The sequence below is a fragment of the Gobio gobio genome, assembly GCF_949357685.1.
Source record: "Gobio gobio genome assembly, chromosome: 19".
In the NCBI taxonomy this organism is placed as follows: Eukaryota; Metazoa; Chordata; class Actinopteri; order Cypriniformes; family Gobionidae; genus Gobio; species Gobio gobio.
This window is the reverse complement of record NC_137112.1, coordinates 46,122,446-46,130,831: the sequence shown is the minus strand read 5'-3', so window position 1 is coordinate 46,130,831 and position 8,386 is coordinate 46,122,446. Positions and strand designations below refer to the sequence as shown.

General features: G+C 37.5%; 1 protein-coding gene across 1 annotated transcript in view; it reads right to left on the bottom strand.

Annotated features, from left to right (window-relative positions):
- camta1b (calmodulin binding transcription activator 1b) overlaps positions 1-8,386 on the bottom strand; it is a 478,032-nt gene that overhangs the window by 41,682 nt on the left and 427,964 nt on the right. The gene's annotated exons all lie outside the window — the stretch shown is intronic.

Below are 8,386 nucleotides of genomic sequence, written 5' to 3'. Positions count from 1 at the left end.
TTTCCTTCTATTTTCCTCTACTTCTTCCATGCCCTAGTGTGTGATGCTCTGTGCGATGTCCAAAACTTAGTACTTCAGGCACTTTCTGTGTTTCGCTGCCTCCTCATGACGGATCGCTTCCTGTACTCCTCAGTTGTAAGTCGCTTTGGATAAAAGCGTCTGCTAAATGCATAAATGTAATGTAAATGTATTTGTTCACTGGGTCTATGGAGAAGATTTAGGAAACATGTCTTGAATAGAACATGCCAAACCACGGTAAACAAATGCATATTGCGCTCACATACTGATGTTTCAGCTTTTCCCCCCAAACCCAGATTTGTTATCTTAAACTATAATGAAATCATCATGAAATATTATTTCATTTATTTAAAAAAATGCGGTTACACTTTATTTTAAGGTGTCATTGTTACAGTGTAATTATGCATTTAAGTACTGTGTAGAAGTTTTATCATGCATAAAGTCATGTTAATAGTTGTGAACATGTTCTGCATTTATTTTCCCCGGGTTTTAGTTTTTTTCTCTTGAAAATCATATTTGAATGTGGGCAAATATGTTGTATGCACCCCTTCAATGTCAAATTTGACTAGGAGGAGAAGAGAACATTTGGCATCTAACTCAAAATAACTGCGTTCAACAGATCAATCTATTCATAAACACATTTATCATGTATAAAAGGCGAAGAACATCCGATGCAAACTCAAAAAAGCTGCATCTATCTTATAATCTGTTGAATATGAAAACACACAACACACAACAAATACATTTGTCTTAAAGTGGTGGAACAAAGTGCAGCCATTAAGTTGCCCTGTGACAGGGCATTGTGTATCAAAAAGTTCAATGAAAATAAATTAATATAATGATGAAAAAATTACATCTATATAACAAAAATAAATAAATAGTTCCATAGTATTCAATGGCTGACTGTAGTAGGGGATTTCATATAATAATGTAAATGTAAACTCATTATTTGTCTGAATTTCCACATTATAATGGAATCGTAAGCTACTAGTCATAAAAAGAACCGATTAGAATGAAACGCATCCAAACTGGATGAAGGGTCCTCAATATATTGGCCCTTACAAGACATAATATCATAAAAAAATGATATTTTTCCCTATCGAATTACGGTCTACTGTACAGTAGATATGTCAGTTAAAGGGTTAATGTTTTAGGTTGGATATTATGAAAGCAAAAAGCACTAAACAAGACCAAACATCTTAACACAGTATACCCCATTTGGGCAAGTCATTTGCCCACCGAAAACCGCTTGGACTTTTGACTAAGTATACAAATCTTTTTTTAAGAATACGAATATTTATACGAGTAAAGATTCAAATATTCTTTTGACTCAAACATACCCATTTTTATTCATAACATAAAGAGAATGTATGGACAGAAATGTGTTGGAAAATTACAATTTTAGCAACAACTATAGATCTGTTGTAAGATTTGTCTTGCTTGGATGTTTCTTGAGACCTTCACGATTAAGTAGATATATATTTGTCAACAAAAAATACTTATTAGTAACATGAAAATAACCTTTCTTTGGGAGGGTTTGCCTTCGTTACGCTTCCTGGAAGTAGGGGTAGGAAGTTGGCAGTCTCATGTGACAGGAAGGAAGTTAATACCTTTTTTTTCTCTTGAAATCCTTTATTTGGTTGTTTTCTTGCGTGTCATTGAGATATAAAACATGGATACTATCTAGAAAAATACTTACAAAGGACAAAAAATGACAACTATACACTGCGGCAACTATAGTTGTCGGTGGGCTTAAACGGGATAATTAGGATTAGGGTTCGGTTGAGGGTTAGTTGCATGTAACTATGCATCATTTATAGTTATTACTGTAACTACATGTAACATGTAACAAGGATACTGTAAAATAAAGTGTTACCAAAAATGCATAAAGAGTGAAAATTATATCATTTTTACATAAATTATGACTGTCAATAAGTTGTGACCTCCACAACAACCAATAGTTCTATAAAGAGTTTAGTTAGATAAGTGTATGTTAAAGGGGTGATGAATTGAGAAATCAACTTTCCTTTAAGCCTATGATATTTAAAAGTGAATCGTGATATAAGAATATCCTGTAAGTTTCAGAGCCAAAATCGTCCTTGTTAGTCAAAGAAAAGCTTTTATAGACACCAGGCCCAGAAACGCTCGATCTCAGAATATGTCGACCATTGACGTAATGCAGAAGCGTCGCCTCTACAGACTAATAAGTACGCCTGATTCTGTAGCCCCACCCACCAACTCGTGGAGCTAAACGGATTGCGCTACCGAGTAATAAACATCCCGGTCACGTGTGTAAGACATTGCGCGTTTGTTTGCTTCATTTCACCGCGGATTCGTTTGTAAACAAGACACAGGTCGAGACTGGATTTGCAGACATATTGAGATTAAAACACAATGCTGTGCCTTCTACATTGGATCCGGCAGGAATGGTGCAACACACACTCATGTGAGTAAAACATGTTTTTTATGTGTTAGTATTGCATTGTTACATATCGTGTTGATTATGTGTACTGAACTAATGTGTACTGATTATGTGTACTGATTATGATCTAACTGAACATACCTTAGCACGCTGTCAAAGGCTGGATAATCCTTTATTTGAGGTGTTATTGGTTCATTCGTGATCAGACTCGGTAACGATATGGGCAAGGGCTCGCAAAGCCCAATGTCCCGGGGCTATGTGTTTTTCAGACGGGCTACCAAAACATACACTGAAAAAAGTGATTATGGCCCGATTAAATTAAGCATAATTAATTTGTGCTCGTTTAAATAATTTAAATGTAGTTTTTTGATTTTAATTTAAAAAAATGATTTGGTTCTATGGGAATTGCATGTGTTTTTGTTTAAATTGAGATAAAATAAATTGATTGCAACTACTTACGATACATTTTTTTAGTAAATTCAACAAATAATTTTTTTCAGTGTATCTTTAATAGTGAAATAACATTCCTTTCTTGCGCGTACGCGCGCGCGTGTGTGTGTGTATGGTTTGTGGTTATATTCACCGGTCTGCCCGGCAAAATAATAAAAAAAACCCATTCCAATCAGTCGCGGGTGGATGACAGATGAATCATTGTGTTTGTTTGATGAAGGCATTTCGCGAGTCCTGTGAGCGTTTCTCCACAAGCTTTCAAAACAATGTACTGTAGGGGAGCTGAAGCTTATTAAATATGCAAATCTTATCCAATCCTAGCCGTGGGCGTTTACTTCCAAGTCTTCAGTGTGGCACGCCCATCAAAACCGAGCGTTTTTCAGAGAGCCTCAAAACCAAGGCAGAAAATAGCCTATTACCTATTCATTATGATGTTTCTGAATGTAAAAACCACGCAAACATCATAAGTTGACCTCAGACAACAGTATAAAAACATTTAAAAAGCCAGTTCATAACACTTTTAAGAGTGTCTCAAATAGACCGACCTTAATTTATGTTTCATGCCATGATACCAGACACTTGCTGCATCTGAAATCAAATGCTTCCTTACTATACAGTATGCAAAATACAATAAGGCAAATGAGTAGCATGTCTGAATTCATAGGCTGCGTCTGAAATCGCATTACTCTCTTGACTAGGTACATATTTTGAATAAGTAATAACTTCACGACTGCTAAAAAGTATGTTCTATATAGTATGAGTGTGTGTAGCATGAATGTAATCCGGATGTTCTACATTGTCATGTGACCTATCAGCGTCAGTTACATCACTTGACATTCATAAATCCTCTCCTGTGGCCTCATGGGATAGTAAAGTGTCCATCGTGCGCGCATATCAGAATCTCGACAGAAGGAGTAGGTCATCCGGGTACTTTTCCCCTACTCTTTTATGAGTACTGTGAATTCAGACATACTTCTTTTGTCACATACTGTTTTTTGCCTGCTATATAGTGGGAAAGTATGTATTTTCGGATCCAGCCATAGTATTCGAAAAACAGTAGGAGAAAAGTACCCAGAAGTACCAGTTGAGCTAAAGTAAAGCTGCAGTTTCCTCCTAATCTCTAAACGTGTCTCCTCCTAATCGCCTCCATTTTGCTTTATAATATAGCATTTTGTGCAGAATTCAAATGGGTCCGATATATCTTTGATATGATCCACTCTGTGCTGTTGTGTCTCTGGACCAGAGCTGAGGCGGTTCACGTGAAACCAGACTTCATTCGCCCCAGTGTAAAGCATATATAGACTGTCTGAATTGTTCCCTATCCCCTATATAGTGCACTATGTGCCAAAATAGTGTGAACAAGTGACCGATTTCAGCCGCAGCTTCAGCATCTGTTTATAATGTAGAGGGCAGGGCTTCAGATTCTAGAGAGCGTTTGATTGGACAGAAAATCGGATGAGAAGCTGAAGTGCAGAGTGTTGTCATCAAATGAATATTGGCAGGAAGTGAGAGAATGTTTTGAACGCTTATATCTTCTAAATGTGAATTTTGTGAATTTGTTTTGGAGCACACTAGCGTATAGATAACAGTAAGACTAACATATTCATACTAAAAGATACTTTAAAGGTGCACTGTGTAAAGTTTAGCGGCATCTAGTGGTGAGGTTGTGAATTGCAATCGCCCACTGAACGCTCACCCCTCCTTTTCGAAGCACATAGAGAAGCTACGGTGGCCGACACAGGACAAAGATGTCATCTGAGACAGCAGAGAATAGCTAGCGGCTACTATAGGCCTACTGTAGAAACATGGCGGCACAAATTGGCGGCTTCACTGTAAGGGGACTTGCGGTTTGTGTAGATAGAAATGACTCATTCTAAGGCAGGGCTTAAAAACTGCAAAAATATCAATCGGTTCACTCCGAGCAGAATCGATATTTTAACGTTTCCGTTTTTGCGTTCCTCATTAAACATTACTGTTCCGAAAACGGTTTGATTATACGGTAAAACGGTAAAAATATCGGTTAATAACGTTATTTTAATTTAGCCTATACTTTAAACAAATATGTATAAATAAAGACTTATTTTCACTCAATAATAATATAACGCATGATAATTAAACTTGAATATTTATTTCATAACATTTTTAAAACCACAACAGAAATACATGCATTAATTACAAAGCATAAACAGCGGGACAAATATTGACCTGTTTTAATGGAGCGGAAAGTGACTCTCTATATGCCTATTATTTTCAGAAGAGTGATAACATTCTTTGTACATAACTTTTTTTTCAACACAACTTGTTTTAAAAATTGCATGAAAAAAGAATAAATAAACTGGATAACCATTGTTCTTTTAATGCACCGTCAACAGGTAATTTCAAAGCAAACACTGCGCAACACGTCCTTGCATCACATAATCAAATTCAGTCAGCTAATAAAGCTTGATCATTTAATGCAATATAACATACCATTTAATACGAAGCATAAACTTTCTATATAGAAAACATTGACCTGTATTGGCAATCTGAAAGACTATAGGAAAAATGTTTGATAGATGCTAGTAACCTACTTGGATAGGCTTAAACGAAATCCACAAACTAGCCTAAATCAGACTATTTGAGGTTAAAGTCCGTACTACTTATTTAAACGTACGAAAAGAATGTCCTCCAATACCTGCGCTTTCATTGTAGACCTCAGTGGGGAAAGAAATGTACTTGAGGCATGAAAATGCGCGCTCATACTGACTTGCGTTACCGGTAGATTCATAGATGATGGTGCGCGGGCATTTCACACACGCTTGATCCGTCAACGTCACATGCTGTAGCTACTCTATTCATTATTGGTCACTGCCAAATTAAAACATTAAAGAGAACGATAAAATAACGTTATTAACCGGTTAATGGTCATTTCAAATTAACGCTTCTGTTCAGAACGATTCAAATTGATTTTGATTTTGTCTTCGTTTTCGTTCCTTGAACCGGTTCAGAGCCCTGTTCTAAGGTAATAAAAACATGTATGTAAGGTCTTTATACTCCACTGAAAACATAGTTATGTATATTATATTGCTTTTCTGTCAATCCTCATAAATATTACACACTGCACCTTTAAAAAATGCTTTAACAAAAAAACTTGTGTATGAAAGTGTGTTTTACAGAAGTCCAAAGGGCAAAAAGAGCATATAGTTAAAGAACCATATGCAGCATGTGCAGGAAATGAAATTAACCCATGCAATTACAACTCCATCTAAACACACACACACACCCCAGAGAATCTCAGCCACGACGGAGGAGCCAAACGCGTTAAACGTCGGGTCCGCGAGTTGTTTGGCGTTCGGTGGCACGGAGGTGGGAGTCGTTAATTGGCAAGCACGCGTGAAAACACAACAGTCTCCCATTCTTCGCCCGAACTCCCCGGAGCAGATGCCCCCAATTAACTTCGAAGTATTTACCAACATCAAAACACCGCACTTCATGCCGGCTCAGAACTACGGCCATAAATTATCCTAATTGACAGCGTAAGAGTAATAGGTGTTGTTTAAAGCTCAGCTGCTATAAGCATGAGTCGTGGGTGTGAAGGGGATACGTGGAGCTTTGGGGGCAGAAATCCAGCGGCTTCGAATGACTAATCAAACGGTGGCTCATAGATACACTCAAAGGAAACGGCTGATACATGTAGATACAGACGTAAACGATCAACAGAAACAGCCAGGAGTGTTGTGCATTTTATGTTCATTTACAGCCAGGAGAGAGAGAGTCAGTCAGGGTTTGTTATAACCGGGGTTGAGTAAAAGCACATCTGCATGAAGGGAAAGGATGGTGCGGGTTCTCTGACAGAGAGAAATGTGGCAGCGGCTGCAGCTTGAGCCATTTTTGAAGCTTTGTCAATGTTAAACTGTCAATAAATTTCCCCTGCTGCCACTTACTTACCTTCTCTATCAATCTACCTCCACACTCCCTAAACTCTACAGCGATCTGAGCTAATCGATGAGATACAGGCCACAACTTGCCTTTAATATCAGTTCTTTTTGTCTTTGCATCACCGTTGGCTTTTTAAATAGAGCCAATCATTCAGCGTTCTTCCCTGAAAGAGTTAGTACGTCTCGCTCAGGCTCCGTGAAAGATGGAATCAACTTTCTCAGCGTCTGTCCGGCGGCCCCATTAGCATTTTAATATTGCAGCGTTAGCGACCAGATGGGAGACGGAAAAGAGCTAACACATTCAGGGATGCATATTTCAAGGTGTTTGCACAATACCTTTGGTAGATTTAAGGAAAGAGAAAAAAGGCTGGCTGATTTCATCACAGTCTCAAACAAGAGAGAAATTGGATTGCGTTATTTTTGTTTGCTCTTTGAAGGTTTTGTGCTAAAACTTCCACGCCAGCATATTCGCCAGCCCTCACTGTTTTTATGAGCAAGAACGCTCTGGCAAGGGGATGGAGTTGCTCAGAAGTGTCGAACGTAATGTGTGCAACTGAAGGGTCCTGTGTAGTTTCAGTCACAGACCACCTGATGCAAAAATGCCAATTTGATTGTCTGGTTTTATGCAATTTCATGGAGTCCCATAAGCTGTTTTTGTTTGATCTGTACTCAATACTACACCTGAAATCTAATGATTTTCTTTTTGGCAGCGGCTATTTGCAACTATATTCTATTTAAACTGAGTGAAATCAGCTTATTTTCTTAGTGATAGCTGCTATTTACACACGTTTAAATAGCAATAGATTATTTACACTATGTAAAAAAGAGCAGTATTTTCTTTGCAATAAGTTTTCATTAGTATTTATAATTATAAATAGTGGCTGATACTATTTGCGCCTCAGTGTTGCTGTACATTAAATGGTATGCAATAATAACAGAGAGTAAATTATTATATTTATTAAAATTAATAAATGAATGCCACCTTATTGGGACAATAAAGCCCTCCCTACACCTACACCTACCCCTAACCGATAAACCAGCTCGGTCTCATTGTTAATACGTAGGTATTAATTCGTAACTTTCAAAGTGACAAAAGTGAGCGGCTGCAATTCACAACCTAAAATTTACATAGTGCACCTTTAAGACAGCTCTTATGAAAATACTCGACAAAACAGGCATTTATTGTTCGTTCAAGTGGGAAAGGGAACTCGATTCTGGCGCGTGTCTTCCTGAGTGTTGTGTGTGTTCACAGACAGCACGTTCTCTTCTGACTTGTCGCGCTGGAGTGGTTTAAAAGCATTCGCATGAATAAGAGCGTGATCATATGATGTAAAGCTAGCCAAAGGATGACAGAAAAAACAGGTGCTGCATTAATTACGTTAAATATTTTAACGCGTTAAACTGAAAAAATTTATCGCATGCATTAACGCGCTAATTTTGACAGCACTAATTTAAACATCGAAATGTGTTAAAATGTGTTGATCAAATTGGCGTAAATATTTAAAGGGTTACTTCAGCGATTTAGCATTAAGCTTTGGATCAGTAGAAAACTGGTAGTATATTCAAATGATGGTACTTT